Source organism: Pipistrellus kuhlii, unplaced genomic scaffold (genome assembly GCF_014108245.1).
Source record: "Pipistrellus kuhlii isolate mPipKuh1 unplaced genomic scaffold, mPipKuh1.p scaffold_m20_p_2, whole genome shotgun sequence".
Lineage (NCBI taxonomy): Eukaryota > Metazoa > Chordata > Mammalia > Chiroptera > Vespertilionidae > Pipistrellus > Pipistrellus kuhlii.
In genome coordinates, this window is record NW_023425515.1 from 57,667,759 (window position 1) to 57,695,230 (window position 27,472).

Sequence of the window (27,472 nt, forward strand, 5' to 3'; positions counted from 1 at the left end):
TATGCACTTCCATCTGTCTGTCTATATATCATGTTGTCCTTATTTATTGCTAATTGGGTTTTGTTAGTTATGTGCCAATGAGTTTTAGCTGTAGTGCCAGTGTGGGTATTACCAAAGTGAGACTCTTGTTCTTTGTTTTACATTGAAGTTTAAAGTCCATATTTACAGTTTAAATCCTTGAAGCAGGTTGAAGACTTTTTGCCCAGCATATTTATTTGATGGCATTGGCCATAAGATGAGGGGAGTCACCGAGGGTGAGTGAGAATCTAGTAATTATTTTTATCATCACACACTCTTCTGTATTACATCTGGGGGATGTATTTTGAAAGGAATAAGGTACTCTGTTTTGTAACTTTTATTTTGCAGATGGACTTTTATAGGGATATTGCTGTGGTTTGTAAGAATGTAAACTTTCTTAACAAGCAGTTTTTATCCTAGGACAGTTTCCTTTTAGTATGTTACTGTTTATTTATGCTTGGGGAGGGAGGAATGGGGGCTGGCCATCTTTTTACAAAGTGGAAACTATGGAGTGTATCAGGCCATCTTATGCAACAACTGTAAGTATTCTTTTAACATTTTGGAGACTATAAATAATTTGTTATTTCAAACATAGTTTTGAGGTATTTTTCCCCCTTTATATATTTTTTATTTTTTTATGGTGGGAAAAGTTGCATTTCCAAAGTAGCTGACATTGTTGAAGAGTTTTCCCAGAACAGAGTTCTTCGAAATTCAAGAATAGTTAAATAGGTCCATTTGAAATTGACTTCTCAATTGAGTTTTATTCTGATTTGTTCAAAAGTAAACTGCTATTCATTTGAGAAAAATTAAGTCAGCTAGTAAGATACAGAAATATTTTCAGCATATATGTGTGCAACGATAGGAAAGGATGCTGATCTATAGAAATCTTTGATAATAACAATCACCTTTTTCATAATACATTATTTATTTAATAGAAGTGGCAGACTTTTTTTTTTTTTTTTTTATTCCATTAGGCCTCTCTAACAACACAAAGAAGTCCATAAAGCAATATTCTTAACCCACCTGGGACACCAGAGCAGATTTCCAAACACATTCTCAATGTTCAAACCTAGTAAAATGTTTATTAAAAATCCATTACTCCAAGTGGGTGGTGAACTTTTGTTGTTAAAAGTCTTTTTTTACTTTCTTTAAAAAAAATGTATTCAGAGACTTTTAATTTGCTTATATTGCCTAAACTGTCTTCTAAACTGAGAAGGCCAGCTTTGACCAAGAGTAGTACAAATAGCACGTATACTCAGGTCCTGTCAGAGACATTTTTCTTAAAGGGTAACTTTTGGGGGGAGTCAGTTGAAAGTGTATGTTAATAGGGGGTACACAGTGTGTTGTGTTTCATATATAATTTTCTTTGTTTCAGATTCTTGATCCAAAATTTTATTTAAAAACTAATATGTCAAAAGTGTGCATGTGTCATGCACCTGTCATTTTCTACATTAACATGTTGAGTACTAGCTAAAATTCTATGCCTTTTTTCAAAAGGAAATTTTTATGTCTTTTGAGCAATAATTTTCTTTTTCTGTACATATGTATATGTGGAGATATCTGTGTGCTTATATGTGCTCTTAAGTACAATATTCTTATGTATAACTGAAGGAATCACAGATATTCTTTCAGATATGACATTTAAAAATTTTCATATTAAGCATATTAATTTAGCCTTCTCTTAAATGGAGAGGCTTTTAGGGAAGATGAAAATTTCTTTCAGCCTTCTATTTTTAAAAAAATATATTTTATTGATTTTCTTACAGAGAAGAAGGGAGAGAGATAGAGAGCTAGAATCATCGATGAGAGAGAAACATCGACCAGCTGCCTCTTGCACACCCCCTATCGGGAATATGCCCGCAACCAATGTACATGCCCCTGGCTGGAATCGAACCTGGGACCTTTCAGTCTGCAGACCGATGCTCTACCACTGAGCCAAACCGGTTTCGACTCTTTCAGCCTTCTAAAAAGAATATAAAAGAAAGTTAAATTTTAATGATTTTTATGGTTGGCTTGATTTTTAGAATGTGTCTACCGTATTTTCCGGTGTATAAGACGACCCCCCTAATTTTACAGTTAAAACATAGGTTTAGACCTATATTTGCTGTATAAGACTAACCCCCACTTCCGAGGCAACACCAGTTCTTTTTTTAATAGACCGCCTCTCTGACTCTGGCCAATCTGAGCAGGCTTTTTTTCAGTTTCAAAAGTCGTCTTATACGCTGGAAAATACGGTATGTTTGTTTTCTTCTGAATTATAACTCATCCTTCAGTAGATCTAAAATATTTTTAGTAGGACAAATAATCTCAGCATTTTCTGGGAAGGACTGTCACAATCTAAATACAGCAGGACATTGTAAAATGTTTGTAAGTAAACTTAAAACCAGTGTGCTATGCTGTATAGGGAGGGGTTTGGAAAGCTGAAAGGCTTGAGTCATAGGAGGGCTATAGAATGCCAGAAAAATTCATTAGCCAGCATTGCTGGTTACAGTGGGCTCTTCTTATCAGCAGATGAGATCTGCCTATTGAGAACTCTGAAGTCTTGGTCCGATCACAGTATGTTTCATTTTAATGTTGGAGCAGACAGTTATCTAACACACCCACATGAGGAAGTGCTCTAAAGCAGTTATTTCATGCTCTGCCATGCCCTGTAGCTAAAACAATTTGGTATTGAATGACGTGTGTGTGCTTTTTAACTCCTATCTTGATGAAAATCAGCATTGGCTCCTCTAGAAGGACAAAAACAGTAGAATTCAAGACAGTATAATTCAAATGCTAAGTATATTGCTGGTTTAAACTTTTTTTTTTTTTAACTAAGGGGAGAATCACTGTGATTATTTTTAATATAAAGACCATATAGTAATTTCTTGGATTTTATTCATTAAGATTTCAAAACTTATGAATATTTTTCTTTTTCACATTTTTTCCCCCAGAAGCCATCAAAAGGATAGCAGCTGCATACTTTTCCCTGAAATGTGAACAAATAAATGGCATCCCTGTTTATCCATTTTTGAATTTTAATTATTAGTCTTTGTGCTAATGAACAAATTCCTATATTCATAAAATTTGGCACTTAATAAATATCCAATTGTGTGATTATCTACACATGTTCTGGCCTTCTATAAATATAGAAATTATAAGTGGACGTGTTTATGGACTTGCCCAGCTTCAGTGGTGGGCTCGTCATGCTTCCACATTGGAGGACAGGTTCAGGCTCTGAGCAAATGTGTTGCTCCAGGGTCTGGCAAGGTATATGAGAGCAGCATCTGGCTGATACTGCTAACTAGTGAGTGATCCTTTCTGGCAAAGAAAGGACTGATGTTGACATTCTTCTTCAGTCCCACTAGTTCCATTCTTCTTCAGTCCCAAGGGTGGCCTGTTTAGGTCTAAAAGTTAATAATGAGCCAGGGGACTGAAAGGTCCCGGGTTTGATTCCGGTCAAGGGCATGTACCTTGGTTGCGGGCATATCCCCTGTAGGGGGTGTGCAAGAGGCAGCTGATCGATGTCTAACTCTCATAGATGTTTCTAACTCTATCTCTCTCCCTTCCTCTCTGTACAAAATCAATAATATATATATATAAAGTTAATAATGAATATTAGACCTGACTAGTCTTGGAGGCCACATTAGAAATATATTTTAACAAATTACATATTTCAGTGGAAAATATACTTTACTGAACTTCTACAAAAGAAGTAAAATAGTATGCCTATCCTAAGTTCCTTAATTAGTGAGGATCGAATTAGCATGAAAAGTCACATAGCATAAAAAATAAAATCTAAATATTTTAATTTGTATGGCTGTGTAACTATTGCAAGCAAATTACAGAACTCAAATATCACTGACATAGTACATCCTGTATCAAGGATAATAAATAGTCATATATGCAGTAGTTATTATTAAATTAGAAAGCAATCATTTAAAATTATTTTTTTCATATTGTATAAGCCAGTGGTTATATTATACAAGTACTAGATATTATTTACAATGCTACTAGTGTCAGTATTGGTCATTTGATTCTTTGTTGTAAACTTTTAAATCACATATAAGATTCTTGGGCATTTGGCAAAACTTGAAACTTGTGATTTTCTTGAAAACCCGTTTCATGCATTTGCATTGCTTAAGTATTTTCTAGCATTTTGTAGAATCCTTAGGGATCATAGCCAATGTCAAATAACTGGCAAAATCCATTTAATTCTCCCAAATCCCAAGGAATATATCTATATCCTAGAAATTCTAGGGAATGCCTAAATTCATATGTTTTCCTGTAACATAGATACTATATATTTAATCATCAGAAAACATTTATGACATTATTTTAATGTATTCAAATATATATATTTCTTGTGCTCTTTTACTTGTAACTTCAACATAGGCGAACTTCTGAGGCTGTGGGAAGAAATAATGCCATCTATTATTACTATCATGTATATGTAAGCACTACAGCAGATGTTGGAAACAACTTTCAAGGGCCTATAAGAAAAAGGGCTTTTCTGACGCTCTAGCTGTATAACTGTAGTAATGAATAAGTAGCATGCTATTTCTGCACTAAACTGTGGAAAAATTATGCTAAACTTTGGCTTCATAACCTCTCTTCCTACTTCAAGGTCAAACCTCTTGGTGATTCTACAGTACACTTAAAAGTTAATAGCTTGAGGACATGGAGCTTGTCTTTCTGGAATCTTCAGACACTCAACTGAAACTTCAGCCTGGGTGTTTTGTAGCTCAGTTAACCAATGTAAGCCTTATATAACTGCTTTAACTTAGGAAAAGTCAGATACTGACTTCCAAGTGAGAATACTAGATAAGGAGCAAGAGTTGATTTAGTTAACCCATGTAGTTACCAGTTGGAAAATGAAGATATTGTTATTTCTTAATATTCAGTCTCACTTTTGAAACCTTACTGCCATTTGGTCTATTTTCATATTAGCCTTTTATTATATAAGATGAACTAGGCAAATATAATCTCAAGGGTGGATGTATGCTGTGGTTTTCTTTTTGTTGTTGGGTTTCTTTCTATTTCTATTCCTTTTTTTTTTTTTTTTTTAAAGTCTGGACATACTAAAATTCATTTTGGCCCAGTAAATGTTCTTTGGTTCTGCACATATTTACTAATGTATCCATATCCTTGTTTATTTACACCCATGCCCAGGCTTTGGGCTGGGCAAAAAGAACTGGAATAATTCTTACTTTTTATAGTTCCTCAAATCAACAATGATCTTTTATCCCTTCACTTCATGTCTAGAGGGGAGAAGAATAGAGATGATTGAGAAGCAAATGAACATGAAAATATAAATGAAGTTAGGTGATCTGAGAAAGCAATACATACCGTATTTTTCGGACCATAAGACACACTTTTTCCCCCCCAGAAGTGGGAGGAGTGGGTACTCTTGAAACTTCAAAATTTATAAGTATAATAAAAGAAAAAGAGTTTTGTTTTTTTTTTAACCCTCAATGAAAGCCAATTGACCTTTTTTGACACAGCATTATCTTCTCCCTATGCCTGCCTAAATTTCTTCTTCACTCCAAGACAGATTTCAATGGTGCCACCAAATGAAAATAGAAGAGGAAGTCCTAACATCTCATATTTCTAATGCAGATTTTATTTGTTTTGATAAGATTCCTTCCCAAAAAGGCAGTCAGTCCCAAGGAAAGTCACAAAATAGCATCATTAGTTTAATTAAACCAGATGAAATGATTGACTGAATAAGTTTGTGTGTGTTTCCTCTCTTAAAGTAAAAATACTTTTTATATAAAACAAACAATTCTAAACTTCCTCAGTCTGAATGGATTCAGTTTCATTTTTAAAAAATGGTTTTCTGAAACCATTTTTGTATAGTGGTTTTGTACAGCACATTCTACACCTTACTTTGCCCACTGCTGCTTTGCTTTCTAAATGTTGATGAATATAAATAATTTGATAGTTAAAAAAAAAGAATGTTGATGAATGTGAATAATTTGTTAGTTTATAACAGGCTCAGAATATGGCCCTAAATATGAAGATATGCTAGGTTTATATACAACAGTTTAATTCTTATCAACTTAGCATGAAAAATGTGCATAAAAGTTTTAGAAAATAATTATTTCTCTAGTATGTTGAGAGAAACCCTATGGTGTGGTAAGAAAAAACAAAACAAAAAACACTGAAGTACTGCTTTGGAGATCAGGCAACATTAATTAATGCTAAAAGGGATTTAAAGTGCTTAAATACTGAGGCTTGGTTTTTAGTCTTAACTGACTATACGATTTTGAATAAATCATAATCTCTCCAGCCTGTTTCCTTGCCTGTAAATGAAGGGGAAAATTCCTTATTAGATTTTCTTTTATTTTCAAGAACGTTTTATTTTATTTCAAATAGTCATATATAGGTAAATTCAGCTTGCATTTTCTACCTGTAAACTATTTTCTGCCTCTATGGAGAAACTTGTAGGTTGGTAATGATGTAAGGACGAAGGGAAGTTAGGTGATCTGAGAAAGCAATACATACCATATTTTTCGGACCATAAGATGCACTTTTCCCCCCCAGAAGTGGGGGGAAAAAGTCCCTGCGTCTTATGGTCCAAATATAGCCTACACATATACTTTAAAAAAAAAGTTTTTTTACTTGCCTGGCTCTGTGTGGTCTCTGTGTGCTTGCCCGGCTCTAAAATGGTTCTAAATGCTGCTGTTTACTTTACAGGGTTGATTACATGTGTTTATGACTGTGATGTTGGGTTTTAATGCACATAAAATATTTTAGGACACTATTTGTTTCAGAATCTTTTTTTCTTCATTTCCCTTCTCTAAAAACTGGTGCGTCTTATGGTCCGGAGCGTCTTATGGTCCGAAAAATACGGTAATTTAATTTTTTGGTGGTGGTTGTCTTCGATCTAAGTAGATGTCACAATATATTATTGGGTCTATTTAATGATTCAATGAATGCAGTGTCCCCCAAATTCTCCTTTGTCAGACAGATGACATATTTGCCTGTGGATTGTTTGATAAAATGGTTGCTTTTAAAGGAGTGAAGCACAGTGGGGTAACTATGGCTCTATTCCTCCCCACTGGCCACTACATGTCCATGGTCTTGCACAGGGTAAACAGCTTACTTCTGAGTTTCTGCTCACCAAGCTATACCATATCTTTCTTTGGACATTTCAATGAATACATAAAATTATGCAGAAACCATCAGATAATAGTTCTCTTTTAGATCGGCATGATGTGATATTCACAAAATGCAAAAAAATAATTTGCTCTTTCTTTAACTATTAATGCTGGTAGAAATAAGAGAAGGCCAATGTTAAAACTCTGGTTTAAATTTTCAAAATAGGGCCTTTGCCTCTTTCTAATTTGTCCATTTAGAAAGGACCCTGAAGTGACTGTCAGCACCACAGTGCCACCTTGTGTTCCTGTTGCTGTGAGATTAACTGATGCCTGAGCCAATGAAAAGGAAAGAACAGGACATTTGCAAAAATTTGTCAGATTGCTTTAAGTTCTGGTTTTGTAGTAGTTGCACAAAAATCTATGTATTAGTGTGTTTGGCAATTTTCACTACACAAGGAGTCGTTTAATATAGCTCTCATGCCAGTGTATATTAAAAATACTTTAAAAATTCTAGGCACAAACAATTGAGAATTTGGGATGATGAAGGTAGGGATTGTTGGAGATATTCACTTACTTCTTATCACTTATAAAGCCTCAGTTAAATCATTTCAGATAGTGAAGGTCTCTTTCCTGCATATTCTCAGAGCAACTTTCATATGCATACTTTGATACTATCACTTTTCACATTGTATTGCCATTGTTTATTATGCATATTGAGGATGGTGTCTGTGATTTACTCATCTTTCTGCTTCCAGAAATTTCTATGGAACTTAGCCCAGAGGCATTCAAATGTTTGAGGTCTGAATAAATGATTATGTTAGTTTGATTTATAATGTCTCATTTGCTTTATTTTTATTTCTGAGTTTTAAATAATTTTAGAGTCCTTTCTCTTCAAAAAAACACCTTCTGATGTCACCTCCTTTCCAAGCATCCCTTTATAAATTTACTTTGTTTTACATTAAAACTAGTGGCCTAGTGCATGAAATTTGTGCACGGGGGTATGTTTCCCTCAGCCCAGCCTGCACCTCCTCCAATCTGGGACCCTTCAAGGGATGTCCGACTGTGCCTTTAGTCCCAATCTTACCTGTGATCTCACAATCCAGGACTGCTGGCTCCCAACTGCTCGCCTGCCTGCCTTCCTGATTGCCCCTAACTGCTTCTGCCTGACAGCCTGACCACCCCCTAACCACTTCCCTGCCAGCCTCGTCACCCATAACTGCCCTCCCCTGCAGCCCTGGTCCTCCCAACTGCTCCCCTGCACGTCTGGGTCTCTCCCAACTGCCCTTCCCTGCTGGCCCGGTCACCCCCAACTTCCCTCCTCTGCCAACCTAGTCACCCCTAACTGCCCTCCCCTGCACGCTTGATTGCCCCCAATTGCCCTCCCCTGCTGGCCATCTTGTGGCACCCATCTTGTGTCCACATGTGGGAAGCCATCTTTGACCACATGGGGGCAGCCATCTTGTGTGTTAGAGTTATGGTCAATCTGCATATTACTCTTTTATTAGATAGGACTAGAGGCCCAGTGCACTGGTAAGGTCCCTAGTGGCTGTCAGCTGCTGGCCGGGGCCTCCATCCCTTCCCCCCTGGCCAGCCACGCCTCCTGGTTGAACTCCCGGTGGAGGGAACAATTTGCATACTATGTTTTTATTATATAAGATGACTATTTCTCTTTTTGATTATGAAAACAAGAGTATTGCCATTTCACTAGTGCATTATTGTAGTTGACTTTGGTAAAGATACATCATTTCTAGTTCTAGTATTACAAAAGTAATATACTGTGTTATCTTGGGTAAGATATTTAACCTTTCTAGCTCTGTTTCCCATGCATGAAATGAACAGGCTGGGCTAGTAAATCTTAAAGTACCTTTTGTTGTTAATCCTCACTCAAGGATATTTTTTCCATTCATTTTTAGAGAGAGGAAAGGAGAAGGGTGAGAGAGAAAAGAAGGGAGAGAGAGAGACACACATCAATTGGTTGCCTCCTGTATGCCCCCTGATCTGGACAGGGGATGGAACCTACAACCTAGAGATACATGCCCTTGACTGGGAATTGAATCCACAACCTACTCTAACCACTTAGCCACACCAGGCAGGGCGATCTTTTGACTTTTTTTTGAAGGGATTGGGCACATGTTAATATTATTCTAATTGTATATTTGGTTTAGCAGTTTTTAAGGCAGCATGACAACTGAAAAATAAAGTGCTAGTTTTTGAAATTACTATCTATTTGATATCCCATTTTTAGAGAAGAAAACTGAGGCACAGGGACTTTTCATGTAGAGGGCTGAATTACAGATGAACATGGTAAATAAATTTTAACTGATGGGTATTTCAATATCTTGTTTGATTTTAATGTTTTTGTTTGATGTTGGTTAATTGATCTTCACTTTCCCTATTTCCTTTCACCATAAAACAAATAAATGACAACAAATTTAAACAATAAGATAAACCCATTTTTTGGTATAGGACTATAGACAACTTGCAGTTTAGAGATTTTGAATTTTTAACAACACAAAAATGAGTTCTACGTTTTAAATTTCAGATTTTTTTTTGCATAGAATTTACATCTGGATTTTCAGTTCATATATTACTGTCAACACCACCAAATTGCTTAAACTTCTTAAACTTGATTTTCTGATTTGCAGAAAAGTGAAATATTACCCTTCTTGTCTATCTTGTGAGGATTAAATGAATTGAAGTGTGCGGAATTTCTTTAAGATAGTAAAGCCCTATACTAAGTTGATAACATATTGATATTACTGCTCTAATTAAAGAAGGACTTGATAATAGAAGCCTCAGTCAAAGCAAACCACACAGACACATTTAAAAAACACTGAAACTCATAGCATTTCTTAGTTGGCTGTTTCTTATTGGTGATAGGTTCTCTGGAGATGACTTGATATGTTTGCCCAGTTTCTTATAGTTTTGGTTTAAAACCTGTAATAATAATAATAATAATGTATATGAGCCTAAAATTAGTGTTTTCTTTACATTACCCTTCATTCATAAATTCATTTTGACAGTGATATCTGTTAAAATAGGAGTTGATAAATTTAAAATAATAGAATATAAAGAAGTAAATTGTCTATACCTTTAAATTTTTTAAACTAATTTTTAAAAATTTATCTTTATTGTTAAAAGTATTACAGATATTCCCTTGCCCGCCCATTGATCCCCTCTGACCCTGTACCTGCTTCTCCCAAGCCTTTAATTTTTAGTATTGGACAGTAGTCCAGTAATTCTTAAATTTAATGTACTTAAAATTACTTAAGGAGTTTGTTACAATTCAAATTTCTGAGCTCCATCCCTAATATGTCCGAGCATCCTGAGTTCTAGTTGGTCTAAAACTGTTAGAAAATGCTACTTTGCTTGGCTGTTGTACATCATAATCAGCCAGGGGCTTTTAAAACAGATTTGTAGGTCCTACTCCCAGATATCTTAAATTAAAATATTTAGACACATATTGGGGAATCTATATTTTCAAAAACTACTTCATAAATTCTAATAGTGCTCTTGTTGTTAGGGTATATTGCTAAATTACATTTCCTATCGCACCTGAATTAATTTTCATTGTTCATATTATTTTTATTTTTTAAAAATATATTTTTACTAGAGGCCCAGTGCACAAATTTGTGCACAGTTGGGGACCGGCTGACCTGCCCCGATAGGGGCTGTTGGGGGCTGGGCTGGCTGGAGGGAGGGACCACTGGAGGTTGGCTGCCAGCTCCGCCCCCTGATTGGGGTGGGAGGGCTAATTGGGGTTGGGCCGGCTGGGAAGAGGGGCTGTGTGAAGTTGGGAGGTGGGGTGATTGGGGCCCCAGTTGGGTTGGTTGGTCTCTCAGTGTTCATCATAGCGACTGGTTGTTCTGGTCACTTAGCTTTTATATATATAGATTGATTTCTGAGAGGAAGAGAGGGGGAGAGAGAGAGAAACATCAATGATGAGAGAGAATCATTGATTGGTTGCCTCCTGCCCGCCCCTCACTGGGGAATCAAGGCTGTAACCTGGGCATGTGTCCTTGACTGGAATCGACCCATGGAACCTTTCGGTCCGCAGGCTGAGGCTCTATCCACTGAGCAAAACCAGCTAGCACCATATTATTTCTAAATTAAACACAAACTCACTTAATATAGAGGGCAAAATTGAAACTGCTAAGTGTGAAAAGTTGAGGCTTGCCCTAGCTGGTTTGGTCAGTGGATAGAGCATTGGCCCAAGTACTGAAGACTCCTGGGTTTTGTCAAGGGCATGCACCTCTGTTGCAGGCTGAATCCCTAGCCCTAGTCTGGGTGCATGCGGGAGGCAACCAATCAGTCTGTCTCAGGACGATATTTCTCTCTGTCTCTCCCCTCCCTCCCTCCCTTCCACTCTCTCTTAAAAAAAAAAAAAAATCAATGGGAAAATATCCTGGGGTGAGGATTAACAACAATAACACCAAAAGAGTTTAGGCTTGAAAAACAGCAATTATCACTGTTACCCTATGAATTCAAAATTAAGGAAAAGAAAAGTTACTCAGCACCTTTTGATAAATTACTTAATTTAATCTTTATAAAAACGCTATTTATACAACCAATGGACATAAAACTATGGGGAGGGAGGGGATAAGGGGGAGGGAGGGAGGGGGGCAAAAAAAATCATTAAAATATGTAAAAAAAAATAAATAAAAAAATTGTGGAACTCAAAAAAAAACAAACAAAAAAAACAAACAAAAAAAACAAACGCTATTTAGTCCCCTGCTCTTCTGCCCATGTTATAGAGGAAAAAACAAAACAAAAAACAACAAACAAACCTGAAACTCATAAAGTAAATTGCTAAGTTCACATAGCTGTTAAATGTTAAAGCCAGGATTCAGAGCCTATACTCTTTCTATATCATATTATTTTCTCCCCTATTCAATAAAGCTTTACCAGATTCCTATTATGTTAAATGATAATGTCTAGCTTTGAGGGCCTCAAAATGCATTACTCAGGTGGTATAATAATTATTCTTACACCATGTAAAATAAACTGAAATATTTTTTTATTGAGAAATAATTTTTAGCTGGAGGTAGAATTCAAGTTTTGTGAGTGGTCAGAAGTGTTCTAAGTAGTAATAGTAAAAATTATTGAACTGATAACAATGTCCAATGGATCTTTTAATCCTCCCACCCCCACCCCTGTGCCTTTGCTGTGAGGTATTTCTTAACCCAATTTACAGATAAAGCCAGAAGTGGGAGAGTGACTTAATTAAGATTGCAGATTTAGTAAGTGGTACAACCAGAACTCTGGTTCAGTCTAACTTTTATAGCTCTGAACCGGTATATCTAATTTCTGACTGCACTTTACAGTTAACCTCCAGAATCATCAGGCTGTTCCTCTATTTGATAAGTACAAGTCACTAAATACTAATTAAACTTTGTGGGATTTAACTTAATTTCTTTTTTGGGGGAATAAACCGGTTTGGCGCATTGAATCAGTCTAGTAAATTTTTTTTTCTTGTAAAGTTGGGCATTAAAATGAAAAATGCCTTCGGGAAGTCACTTGACATGAACAATCTTTTGTTTATGTTTTTATTTGAGATTTGAAATTCTTTGATTGGATAGATTATTTGCATGAAAAATTTAGATCTTACGTATTATGACATGCCATGAAACACAATTTCATGACATAGCCATTGTTATTGGTCTTAAAATAATTGATTTGCATATAAAATCCAATGACTGTATTAATAGATGCAATGCAGCAGTGATTCATAACATGAAAAAACTGAATCCTGTCCTAGCTGGTTTGGCTCTGTGGACTGAAAGGTCCCAGGTTCAATTTCAGTCAAGGGCATATGCCTAGGTTGCGGGCTCAATCCCCAGTAGGGGGCATGTAGGAGACAGCCGATTAGTGATTCTCTCTCATCATTAATGTTTCTATCTTTCTCTCCCTCTCTCTCTGAAATCAATAAAAATATATTAAAAAACAAAAACAAAATGATTCCTGAACATTCCTGATGTTCTTATTTTTAAAAAGTGCCTCAAAGTATAAAATGACAGCTTGGGTACACAGTGTGGTGTACTACCTAATAAAATTTCTCATTTATCTATTACCTGAATTGTAAAAACATTATACATTTTATAGATTTAATACTACTTTATATGCAACAGGGATGTTAACAATTTAAAGGAGTCCTGAAATGTGTACTTTAGATATGAAGATAATATATATATATATATATATATATATATATATATATATATATATATATATATATATATAAAAAGCCAGTGACCAGAATGCTGTAACAACTAGAATGATTGGCCACTACGATGCCCACTGTGGCCAGTGAACTGGTTGGAGGCGAGGTAGCTGGCCAACACCCCATGGCCCTTCTCCCCAGCCAGCATGCTTGATCATCCTCCTATCCCAATAGGAGGCATGGCCAAACAGCCAACCTCCTACAGACCCTCCCCTGGTCACCCCACCCAGATTGGCCCATAGCCCCTCCCCCTAGCCAGCCAGGCCCTGATCTGCTGAGTGGGGCCAGGCTGGCTGGACTCCATCTGTGCATGAATTTATACACTGGTCCTCTAGTGGTTTTATAAATTTTCATATATTATGCCTCTATACTTAAGTTAAAAGATACATTTTTAAAAGGACCCACAAAGTCACTAACCAGAGGATTTTGTATTGTCATTAGCAGACTTTCAAGTTTATTGGGAACTTGAGTTCTGTTTCAGCTTTCTTCTTTAAGAGTAGTCTTTTCCCAGATGGCATTCTTTTAAATTTTATCAAATGAATGGATGCTACCATAAAGTGAGAAAGGTAAAAATATAAAGTGAAGAATTTTACCTTAATTTTTTTCAGATATAGAAATTAAAACATGATTTTAAAAAGAAAGTTCCATTTAGCAGCAGAGCATAAATTGGAAAATTTGGTCAGTGATTTATTTAGGTTCCACAGGGAAAATCCTGTAGGGTGTTTTTGAATATCCTAAATTTATTTTGATTTGAGACCAGCTTAAAAGGGCATGTCTATCTTAAAACAGTTCTCCATTTTCCTGAGAAAAATTCCAGTGAGGCTAGTTGTGGGGAGGTAGTATCCCAACAATGAACCTTTTGGGGCCAAATAAGCACTTTAACACAACTTACTCCATCCCTTTCCTTAAACCAAAGCCTGTCTTGCCCACTGGGCTTGTTTAACTTTGACCGCTAATTTTATTTCTCTGCAGAGGCAAAGGAGACAGGAAAAAGGAGGGAAAATAACTGATGGCATGTTTGTGAGGTTTTGGCTCAGGAAATATATTTTAAATGATCCTAGGCAGTGTAGGGATGCATAAAGCAGTTGGTCTCTGAAATTTACCCCTGTTTTCAGATTAAGAAATAAAAGTCAATAGAGGTTGAATTCCTTGCCTAAAGTTTCACCATAGATTACAGTGTTGGGATTGGTCCTGGGAACTAGGTTACTCTATTTCAGTAAGTCAGTTGGACAGTCTAGTCAGTTTCTTTCTTGATTAAGATGCCTTTCTAATATCCCTGACCTACTCCCTGTCCTTCTATTTTTTTTTTTTTTTTTTTGCTACTTTTTTTTAATATCTAAAAAACTATTCTACTTATAAATTCAGGTTTAGAAGCTGGTTGGATAAATATATTTTACTAGCAAGGTTGTTTAGAATTAGCTGAGTTGTGAGGACACTGCATCATGTTAAGTCTTCTATCTTTGTTTTATTGGGATTGTCTAAGTAATGAGCATGGAAGCAGAAAATAAATATGGCTTTGAATAAATTGGGTCTGAGCTCATGGCAGAGTTCTGAATATAAAAAATGTGGTGAACACCTTATAAGGATAGGCCATTTTTTAAAAGTTCTAATTACAATTGATCATAGGATTCTGAAATTCCTATGCTGTTTTGATATTTTTTCTCCTAAGTTGCTGTCATTATATGGCTTTACGGTGGAAAAGTGACTATGATAGAAATGTGAATCAGAACTTTAGTTTTCCTTAAATGGTCTCTAACTGCCCACAAATATCTCCTCTGTTTGGAACTTGTGGGAAGATTGTTTCTTGGTCTTAGTATCACTCTGTCAAAGTTGTGAATATATATTGATTCAATTTCTCACCAAAATAATAAATATTAGTTTTAAAAAACTGGCAAAATATTTTGATGTTGAGGTACCTGGTGAGTATTGCCATTAACCTTTTAATGCCATTAGTATGGTTCCAGATACCAGTCAAGCTCAATTACAATATGAGTTTTATTTGGTTAACTTAGAAGTGATGCCATTATATCAGACATAGTATGAACAGGCCACAGTGTACTAATGCACCCTCTACATTTTTATTAGGAAATATTTAAGAGTTATTCAGAGCTTCAAAACACAAATGAAATCCAGGTATATATCCTCATGTTGACACATCTGTAGACTTGATTTATATTCTAAGAATTGCAGTTTGAATTAATTGAGGCCAGAAGCAGCTACATATTTGATTCACCAAATGTGTCCTATCTACTTGCAAATAGCAGTTCGTTTCCTTTTAGAGGAGGTGGTGGTTGTTTTTTTTATGTAGCAGCACACACAGGCTAATTGTTAGAATATAAGACTTTGATAGGAATGGATTATAGGCTTCTGGTAATATTAATTCACACCAATTGGCAGGAAATTAAATATGATTCTCTAAGAAATATATTGCAGAAGGCTTAAACTAGAAATGGTTAAGAAGAAAAAACCAATACTACACAAATCCTCTTCATTAGCATTTAGTTATTTCCTATTAAAAAAAGTAATTTAAAAAAATATATATATATTTACTAAACCTTTAAGATGAAAGAGGAGAGATGTAGAATGGCAGTGACCTAAAAGTGTAAAAATATAGTTAGTGGACTTTGGATAATCTTAAGGATAATGTGATCCAGGGTATTTATCTGTGAGCTAAGAAGAAATACTACCTACAGCACACTACAAACAGAATGCTTCATTAAAATTCTCTTAAATAGTAACAACTTGGCCCTGGCCATTTGGCTCAGTTGGTTGGAGTATTGTCCTTTACACCAGGTTTGATTCCCAGTCAAGGCACATACCTAGGTTGCCTGTTCAGTCTCCATTTTGGGCTCATATGGGAGGCAACCAATTGATGTTTCTCTCTCTTTCTTCCTTCCTGTCTTTCTAGAATCAATAAAAAAAAAAAAAAATCCTTTGGTGATGATTAAAGAATAAATAAAAGGAAATTACTTTGTTTTGAAGAAATTAAAACACGGGAATGGGGGGAGGAAGAAAGAAGAAACTAGTGGTTATAATTTTTCTTTTCATTTAGATACTTTAAAAATGGTTTTTATTCTTAAATTTTAATGTGAGAGAGATAGGATTAGATTAATTGCCATTTAAATATGCAATTCCAGGGTTGTAGGCATCTTTCTGAACCAGGATGGAAAGACCACAGAAAAAAATTTAGTGTAAAATTCTCTTGTAGTGAACAAAAATTCAAGAAGTTTCCTGCTATAATAAGATGAAAGTGGTTACCAAAGGAACAAAAGTTTCTTATCATTCTGCCTAAGGCAAATATGGCATATTAAGCCTAAAATGAATCCTCCCCTTCTGAATGCACCCAACTCTTATTAAGGTCTTGGAAATTATGCACAATAGGAAAAGAGGAATAAGAATTTCTGCATGCATTTGAATAAGCATCCTTCGGGGTATAGGACCTATCTAATACCTATGGATACTTAGTGTTGAGCTGGCCAAAAATCAGTTTTTGTTATTTTACCTTTTACTAGGGTTCAACTTTAAATGGAATGATTTGCTTTCATCTTAAAAGAGGACTTTCTTTTAGTGCAAGTTAGGTTCCCTGGTAGCCTGAAAGAGTTAATGCAGTTTCCAAGAGTGTCCAACTTACTTCCAGGGAGTACTGCTGTGCATGTGAGAGTCTGGCTCCAGGATATTTGTTCACATCCCAAAACCAATTTGGCACAACTTAAAATGTCTGCTAGGGAGAGGATTCAGAGTGTTGTTAGGCCACGCAATTAGTGCTTTATTTCATGAACACCAAATTCACCCAATAGTGTTTTGTTTTAAAGAAGAGCTTGAAATTCACAATAATGGGTTTCATTTATTAGAGCCATATGGGACTCACCATCTTTGGATATATTTGTAAGGCTTTCACAAAGAAGGCTCCTTAGGCATCTCAGATTTCACGCATTGGAGGGCAATCTGGATGAATATCTTTTTTGGAAACGAACTGTCTTTTTCATATGTAGCCTTCAATTTCAGCAGAAGCCCTCACACCCCTCCAAACAGGAAAGAGTTAAGTAAACCTCAGCTTATTGCTTTTAGTGGAAAACAAAGACTATGATTTTTAGACCTGGTTCAAATGACAAGTATACCACTGATAATGAAATTTGACCATCTAAGCATTACATTTTGTAATGTGGGACTTAGTAGAGGGAAGGTGGGTTCCTAAGTCTCAACCTGTTTTTGTACTTTTTGCTGGTTCTGTCATTGTCACATATCAGTGGATTGTTGGGAAGCTATCTGCAACATAGCAGACAATAATATAGCATTGTGGTTATTTTAATGTTTGCCTAAGATTATTTATTTTCTGCCTCCTCCTTCTCCATACTTCTCTGACCATTAGAGATCTGTTTTTATGCACATATTCTTGAAAATGTTGATGTTAATTGATTTTTTGATAAATATCTTTTTCAACTCATCTGCAAATTCAGAGATTTAAAAATAAAATCAAAATGACCATTTCACAGTGGTTGCTAATACTTTAATTTTTGGTTCCTAGTTTCTCTTAAGCTATTAATGACCTACAAACAGATACTTAAGTGTTTACTATTTAAAAATGAATGCATTTTTAAAACATAAAGTGGAATTATTTTCTGAGAGGAAGTCACTATATATTTTTTTGGTTTTTTTGTTTTCTCAATTCTGTAGGTTCTTGTAAAGGGCGCACTTTGATAAATCTGGTAAGTCAGAATATTTACAAGTCAGAAATGCTACTATAGAAATTGCTCCTGATCTATATAAAGTCTATATAAACTTCACAAGAAGGTAATTTCAGTTTTAAGTGGCGATTACTTAAAGTAACTCTTGCTCATCTTTACCATTTTATTGTGTATTCAGCCTTATTTTATTATCCTCTAGTTTAATTTTTTAAAAATCTTTTAACACTTTATTTTCATATGACATTTACATTAATATGTTTTAGGTTTCCCAGAGAATATCCATTATATTTTGTTCACTTTTGAGCATGTTGAATAACATTAAATTAAAATAAAATTCAGTGTATTATTGGCTACCATTTAAACTTTATATTGATACCAGTGACATATATTTTAAATACCATTTTATAAAAATTCTAAATTCTATTCCCTACTATTTATTCTCTAAGACACATTATACCCTATAGAGAGAGCACTTAGACCTTTGCTATATAGCAATCCTGAAGGGTACGCACTTGTATAGCTATATGTCATTGACCCCCAAACTATAGGCTGATGAGGCTGCTGGACAATAGGTAGAACATAGAATGAGCTATAATTGCTTAAATCAACTTGAGCATTAATGTGCTGGATGGTGTACTGTCTTGTACTTTTCTACATTTTATTCTTGTTTCTACAAATATGGGCATTAGGACCCAATGAAGTTAAATGTTTTTCTCATTGAAAAAGTTTATTGTGGAACTGAACATGAACTTTTTTTTTTTTTTTTTTTTTTTTTTTTTTGCTTGATGCTCTGGTGTTTTTATAGAAATTTTGAAATATCTTCTTCAAGAAAACAATATAGTAAGAATGTTGAAACAATGATCAATAATAAAAATTAAAGATGACAGACTCAGAATGTATAGGTATAGATACAGTGATACTTCATATGTTGCTTGTTTTAGTACAATAGTAAACCATAGGCTGTGAGGAGAAGGTGGGATCAAATAAGAAAATGTGGATATAAAGGCCAGTAGTTAATTATTTGTGAATATTCTTATTAAAGGAAAGATGAGGATGGGGAGAAGGATATAATTTGATGGAGTGTATATGTGAATGGCAAAATAGTTGTATGCTGAGTGAAGAAAAGAGATAAGGATTATACATATGTAGTTTTGTGCCTGTAAATGCCTAGTTTTTACATTTATATTGAGTTTCATAGGATGAGTGGCTCCTATATGTAATGTTGTTTGTATAAAAAGAATCCATAAATCATTGGGGTTGAGCAGGACAACCTGTGTGATTTTGAGGTGTGGTGCGCTATTTTTCTTACCTTCTGGCCAGAGTAAACTTTATATTTTTTGTTCACATTATAATTTAAATATAATTATGTGAAGCAGATGTATATATGCGTTGTGTGTACATGCATATATACACATGTAAAGAGGGACCCTTTCATTTCTGTATCTTTATTTATCTGTCTCTTTCTATGTCTACTGTGCCTGCTGCTTTTTGCTTGCCAGGTTTTCTTTGTCTCTATCATTTTTATCTTTGAACCCATCTGTGTAGAAAAGAGAATGGTTTTCTAATTTTTAATGATTTTTTCTTAATTTTTTTGACACTTTCTTCTCCCAACTTGTTTTCACCTCAAAAATTAAGGCTCGAGTACAAGGCATTTTAGTTCTCACATTCAAGAGATGTTTCTGCTTTCTTTTCCATCCGTTTATCCATATGTTTACTGGTTTCTGATAGGCTGTGCAGTGAGACAGCAGTTTACTTTGTGTGTGTGTGTGTGTGTGTGTGTGTGTGTGTGTGTGTGTGTGTGTGAAATTAGCTAATTGGTGTTAGCAGAAATATTTTCACATATTTTATAAGCAAAGTGTAGCAAGGTATATAAATGTAGATATGATCCAGACACGCGCACGCTCACGACTGTTACTGCTCATGCATAGGCGCTCAGAAGTAATTAATGTTAATAAGATTTTAATGTGCTTGTGAGATCATAATGAGGAGAAATGAATGCTCTGATTAGGAAAAGGTAACTGTGTGTGTGTTTTGGCTTAGAACAAGATTTCAATTTTTATAAACCGCAATTTTAGAACTTGTTTGTGATTGCATCAATTGGTTTTTATTTTCAAATTAGAGGTCTGTTTAGCCATTTGAATGATTAACCAAATAAATGGGTGAAACCCTGATCATAAGGAATAGTGCAGGTTTTCATTTGCAAAGCAATGTTGGCTTACAGCAAGGCTGTGATCATGTCTTTTGCCCATGTACCATTTTTATGTTGTTTCTTAGAAAGCTTGTTCAGAAGCTACTTGTGGAGACACTATTCATTTTTATAAATCTAGATGTTATCTATATGTTCAGAGACATCAATCAGACACTGTAACTATTGTGTCTTAGATATATTCCTACCAGTCAGTGATGGTGTATTCAGTGCCCAAAGAATGTATATATATCATGCTTGTTGAAATGTTTATTGGGAAAAACGTAAAACAACTAAGATTTTTCTTCTTAAACATAGTCTTAAAAATTTTAGAGGCTTAACACTTTCATGGTAAAGTACAATACTTCAAAATAAGCAAAGATAGTTATTGTGGTGGACTCAAGTGCTATGCAGTCAATAGCTTCTGTAGACTGGCTTGAATCCAGCTGGACACCAGAGGTCCTTCTCCACAACGAATTTAGCTTTACATACATTTGCATTATTATTATTATTTTTTAATTATAGGATAAATCTAAATATTAAGGGCCCCTACTCTTTAGCACATAGAAATCCCTTATGCATTTTTAATATAAATAGTGGATTAAGATATTCAAAGATTATAATCCCCTTTAAAGTAAGCATAGTCCTGAAATGCAATGAGAAGTCTTGGAAATGAAGAATTGGAATATGAGGTAGTGTAATTTATTTCCAACTAAGTCCTACACATGTGGTTTAGGTTCTCGGAAGTTTGGGTCACAGTACTACAATCTTTCTGCTGCTGTTTTAAAATGATGTTGAAGAAGGTGAAGGTGTTAGAGTTTGTTTTACTGAATAAGTCCACAGTTTCTGTGATTCGCAGAAGTATGTTGGATTTTGCTTTGTGTAGAATCCATGAGAATAATTATCTGACCAAAAGAGGCATTGGCTTTTAATATTGTTTAGTTGACTTCGTTGGATCTTAATGTAATTGAGGCATAATTAGGAAAAAATTTCCTGCTTGCAGTTTGTAAAGGAGTTCATTTATTTTCTTCCAGTACTTACATGGTTTCCTATTATACATTTTTCTAAACAGTCATACATGTTTTTATATTTTCTGTTTTTTGCAATTAGTCTGTCCTTTTATATGCCATTATCACATTATTTTAATTATAGAGGCTATAGAATATGTTTTAATATCTGAAGTGTTAACCTATCCTACCTCTGCCATTGTAAACCTTAACATTAAAAAAACCTGATGGTATTTTTATTGGAATTTTGATAAAATATAAATTAACACAGGGACAATTAATATCATTATGAGGTAGAATCTTCTTACCTAAGAACCTGCTTCCCCCCACCCCCATTTGCTCAGTAAGTTTTATGTTCTTTAGAAATGTTGTATAGTTTTCCTTATTGAGGTTTTAAATATTTGTTACTTGTTGTTCTATTCATTTATGTATTTACCTGCTTACTTACCTTTTTACATATTTAATATTTGAAACATATATTCCATATATTTTCTAACTGGTCTTTTGTTTCTGTATTGTTGATTTTTGTAGATTAATTTTGCAAACTCCCACTTTGCAAAATTCTCTTATTGTTGGTGGTATATGGGGTGATTTTGAGCACACAGTCTAACACAGTGCTTGGTATCTGTGAGACAATGGACAACCATTTCTCATATATAAAATGCAATAAGAAAACCAAACTCCCAGAGTGATGGGGAGTAAATGAGATCATATAGTAACATAACTAATATTTTGTATAGCACATAGTAAGCACTTGACTACTGATATTTATTAAATAATGTGACATGAAATGATGTAATATAATGTTATTATTATTCTTAAAGTATTACTAATATGTTATTGGATTATTGGAGTTTTATTAAATCTATATTTTTACTGTAAGAATGGAATGAATTAAAGAAATAAAATGTAAACTTTCTGATAAAACTTTGTTTTAAGATACTTGGACTAAAGATTAATTTTGAGATTAGGATATTTTATAGCTGTGCACTATATTTATATTACTTATAATTATTGTATGCAATACTCTTTAATTTTGGAGAATAAGTAGAGGGAACTTATTGATCACCTAAACGATAGTGATTATTCAAAGCAATTTACAGAATGTATTGATTCTAGCGCTTGTTAACTTTGTAAGTAAATGTGAGCATCTAATTTAAACTCTTGTAACCATTATGTTCAACCTCAAGAATCTTGCAACTTTACTACACTTTATTAATAAACAATCCACTGATTTGCAAATGAACTCTTGTGGAGTGAATATTGAACATATATGAACTCATGATGGTATTGATGTAAGCTGAATAATATTGCTTGCCAGCCCATTATGTAACTTTTTGATAAAGCTTATGAAAAACAATAATTGATTAAAAATGTAGTCCAAAGTGGTAATCCTATGACCTTTATTTTAATAAAATGGATGCTAAGATTGCAAATTGCTCTTTTAATTAATCTGAAAAATGCCTATTGTTAAAAATAGGAATGCTAGTATTTCAGGGCTCATCTTATTTCCTCATGGTTGTTGTGAGGGTTAAGCGAAATAATGTGCTGGCATTATGTAATGCCATTAACAATGATAATACTGGTACTTGGCCTTATGGTAAGTGCTGGGAAATTGTAGTTGTTTTTATTGCTATTATTTTATTGTTACTTTGCTAGTTCTTCACGTACACCCACATATATATTTTTCACCTATATGTATTCTTACTAGTAATATTATTTTATGTTTATAATAAGCTAGAGGCCTGATGCACGAAAATTTATGCACTTAGGGGAGTCTTATTAGCCCAGTCTGCATGCTCTCACAATCCTGGACTACTCGGGTAGGGTCCAGTTCCATCACAGCATGGCTCTGGTTTCCTGGAGCCTGCGGGCTGTGGGTAGGGACCAAGATTCCCAGATCACAGCATGTTTCTGGTTCCCCATAGCCTGTGGAAGGGGGAAGGGACACAGAAGCCAGTCCTATCACAGCCTGGCTCCAGTTCCCTGGGGTCCAGAGCTCCATGTCGCCCCCACACTCCAGCTGGTGCTCAGAGTTCTGAGATTGGGGGCATGACCGGCCTTCAAACCTGGGGCCCAGAGCTCCCCTTCCCTGCCACACTCCAGCCTAGGCTCAGAGCTCCCTCCTGCCAGGGTGTGGTGGCAGAAGAGGGCTCTGGGCCCTGGCTGGGACACAGCAGAACTCTGGGTCTCCTATGATCGGGGACGTGGCCAGCCTTCAAACCCAGGGCCCACAGCTCCCTGTTACTGCCATGCTGACTGGGACCCAGGACTGACTCCCACCACGCTGGCTTGGGACCCAGACTCACTCCCGCTGCGCTGGCTGGGACCCTAGCCTGGTGTTCAGTTGTTCGTCAGTTGTTTAGGTCATGATGGCCCCTGGCTTTTTATATATTATTTAACTACCATTATGAAAGATGTTTCATAATGGTAGTTAAAAATAAACATACAAGTATATATCTGTTATTTGCCAATACTGAAACTAAGGGTGAAGTAAGACTCACATCATTGGAGCATGTAAGAGCTTTGATTGCTGTGGATGAAATTTCTGAGGAGCTACAAGGATGAAAAATAATTTCTCAAAGAATTACAGGTACATTTTGTCCATAGTTTAGTTTACCCACATTCTGGTTTACCACTTAGTGTAAGTATTCCTCCACAGTTTCAAAGTGTTCCTATGTCCAGTCATTCATATGGAATACAACATAGAGTATCTATTAGGTATAAAATATTAGTCTGGGTTGTATGAGATATACAAATAGCAAGATCAGTTAAATGAACTATTTCTATTCAAGAAGTCCAGTAGACAGCAAAAACCTGGATAATGTGTACTCATTTTGGAACCAGATTATTTGGTTTGAATCCCTGCTCAGAAGCTTACTAGTTGTGTAACTTTAGGCAAGTTATTTTGTCTCTGTTTTTCAGTTTTAGTTTTCTTATTTACAAAATAATACCTACTGCATAGGATTGTCCAGAGAATTAAATTATTTGTTATGTGTACAGCATTTAGAGTAACAATGTTGTGAGCACTCAATAAATGTTAATTAATGTTAGTATTATTATTAGATAAAGCAGAATAAAAGTAATTCCATAAGACAATAAAAATAAATAAATACAGTGTTATAGAGGATGATAATACTAATTTTTACTGTGCCTGGGGGCAATAGAATTGGTGGAGCTTTATTGGATGAAGTAATGTTTAAACTGCAACCTTGAAGTATAATTTCTGTAGGGCAAGGAAGAATATAAGAGTAGGAGTGAGCTGATTCCTAGGCTGAGGTATGTATAGTCTATGCAAATATTTAAAGGTGGTAAAAAAGTAAAAATTGAAATTTCTGGGGACTTTGTAGTAAGATTCCTTCCTGAAGCCCAAATCTACTCTTTGTTAGCAGTGTGGCTCTAGGCAAGGCAGACTCTGTTTGGGTTCTTCTCGGAGTCGTGGTCTGGTAACTCAGTACACTAAAACCGTTGTAGGGCTGACCATGTCATGTGCTACCTCTTGTCTAATGTCTGTAAACGGTTATTTGTCTACTTTTTAGTTGTTTAAGGCAGGAGGCTAAATCCTGTTTTTGTTACTATATCATTTTTGGAAGCAGAATACTATCACCATCATATTACTTTTACTTTTCTCATTGAGTTTACGATTTACTGTCTAATTCTGTTAGCACCATGTGGTTAGTTACCTTTACAAGTATTAGTTTACTTATCTGCCTCCTCAATACACTGGCCTCTTTGGGAAGGAGGATTATGTCTGATTCATCTTTATTTCCACTATCAGCCCACTACTCTATTGAGAATCTGTAATATAGCAGGCAGTTAATATCTTTTACGTTGAATGATTAACTAGAGCTTGTATTTTAATCAGTAAACCACTCAGGGTCTTTAAGAGAAACCCCATGAGCCCCTCTCCCCACTTTTTTTGAAGTAGGTAACTAGAAGCATAAAGATGGATGACAGAAGATAGTAGTTCAAAATAATTAAACTACATATTTAGGATTTGGGGCAGTACAAATGGGAACAGAAAGAGAACACTGACAGGATCTGGTGACTAATTGGATGGGTGCTACTAAAAGGAATTGTGAGAAAAATGCTGTCAGATATTCACAAATAGTTGATCAATTCCTTTAGAATGAAATATAAGTTTTTGTCTTTGAAGGATTTTAGTATGAAAATTTGTGAGTAAAATTTCATGATATAAAGAAATAATTAATGGTAGAGATTTATCTAAAGTCCGTTTTAGTGTTTTTATTAGACTAAAACTTGAATTTAAAATATTTTATGTGAAATGAATTATGTATTTTATTTTACTGTGTATGGATAAAATTCTATTGTATTACTTATATCACTGTCTCTCTTTATATATATATTTCATTATAATCTCCTTATTTGGATACCATATTTATCCTATATAATAAAAGTGTAGGTAGTTTTACACTACATCATCACAAGATGGCTGCCATAAGATGGCTGCCACAAGATAGTCGGCAGGGGAGAGCAGTTGGGGGCAATCGGGCCTGCAGGGCAGGGCAGTTTGGGGCGATTAGGTCGGCAGGGGAGGGCAATCAGGGGTGATCGAGCTGGCAGGGGAGTGGTTAGGGGGCAATCAGGCATGCAGGCAGGCAGGTTAGCAGTTAGGACCCAGCGGTCCTGGATTGTGACAAGGATCAGGCCTAAACCGGCAGTCATATGTTCCCCAAGGGGTCCCAGATTGGAGAAGGTGCTGACTGGGCTGAGGGACACCCCCCTCCCTCCCACCCCCACTCCCGTGCACAAACTTTGTTCAATGGGCCTCTAGTATTTTTTCTTTCCCTGCTGTTAGGTTTTTCTGAAAGATTGTATCTCTCTTTAGAATATGTTGGTAATGGATTCAGGGCCAAAAGTTTATTTTGTGCAGTTGAATGAGATGGTACCTGTAGAATGACAAAGTGAGATTAATTTTTCACAAATATATTTTAACTTTGGTTTTGTAGTTAAATCAAATTCCATCCAAATTGTCTTCTCTTTTTGATAGAAGTTATAAGAGCTACTAAAGGAGTAGAAGTGGTGGTAAAGCGGGGGAACAAGAAACATTAGAACAATTATAGATACCCTTCAATGCCAAACATTTCTGCATAAAATATAATAGTGGCTCTTTGAAAAGTTAAAACACTTGTACCAAAAACTTGTTTACAGTGGTCTGAAAGACATTAATTAGAACTAATGGATTGAATATGTGCAATGGAAATATTTCTCCAATGAGTTCTGTTCTCTTCGGCATAATCCTCAAGGAAGTAATGCTTCTTGTAAAATGTGATCTAACTTGAGAAAAATGATACAATGTTTGAATCAACAATAGTGCGCTGAAAAGGTAGGAGAATATTTTTTATATTATACCCCCTTTCTCAATTCAGTTTCTTATGTGACTATTTGTTACTCCTCTTGTAGACACAATGACTACTATTTATTGAATCACCCTTTGCACTGATTACTGAACTACGAGGTAAATATTATGTTCTTATTCATCAGAACATTCTCCTCAGACAGATATTTATTTACATTTTATCAACAAGGAACCTAAGGCAGAATTAGATTAAGTAACTTCTAAAAGGCTACACACCTACTTATGGCAGAGTTAGTTGGAATCAGTGGTATAAGAGGTAAAAAATGAATTCCTGAGTCTAATGTATGTACCATTATGTGCAATGAAAGGAGTTGCTTACTTTAATTAAGTAAAAAAAGAAAGATGAGGTTTTTGGAACAGGACGGGGAAAGAGCTGGTGGTGGGGAGAGCAAATGTTTATAGTTTTGACTGGTGGAAGTAAATTCATTATAGGATAGAAGTCTGATGCTTCCTTATGACATATCTTTCCAAAGTCCTAGGCACTGCTTTGGGCTGTCTTTTAGACACTGATGTTCAGGGAACCTGAAAAAACTGCATTGCATCTTGCTGGGACCAGTTGAGGAGCAGGAACAATGGTGGCTGCAGGGAAGGTTCTGATAACTTTTAACTCTATTTAGAACACCTTTTGTGGGCAAACTCACTCAATAAAGCTATTCCACGCTATTAGGTCCATTGGACCTGATGCCATATGATGAGTGTCCTTCAAGTTTCACTGCTGATCTGCCCTCAACATATGTGGTCTTAACCACTGTGCTGTTTTGTATAACAATGTATTATTCAGTGCACTTGAATCGATTGCAGGAAACAACATCTATTCCTGTATACATTTTTAAGCTTTGAAGTAGCATTGAGCTCTAGTCTAGAAGGAGACAAATCAACTATATAAAATGGTCTC

The 27,472-nt window shown here is 35.3% G+C and overlaps 1 protein-coding gene and 1 long non-coding RNA gene across 6 annotated transcripts in view; one reads left to right on the forward strand and one right to left on the reverse strand.

Moving 5' to 3' along the window:
- ZBTB20 (zinc finger and BTB domain containing 20) overlaps positions 1-27,472 on the forward strand; it is an 821,112-nt gene that overhangs the window by 43,305 nt on the left and 750,335 nt on the right. The gene's annotated exons all lie outside the window — the stretch shown is intronic.
- LOC118722701 overlaps positions 1-27,472 on the reverse strand; it is a 137,912-nt gene that overhangs the window by 41,174 nt on the left and 69,266 nt on the right. The window lies entirely within an intron of this gene.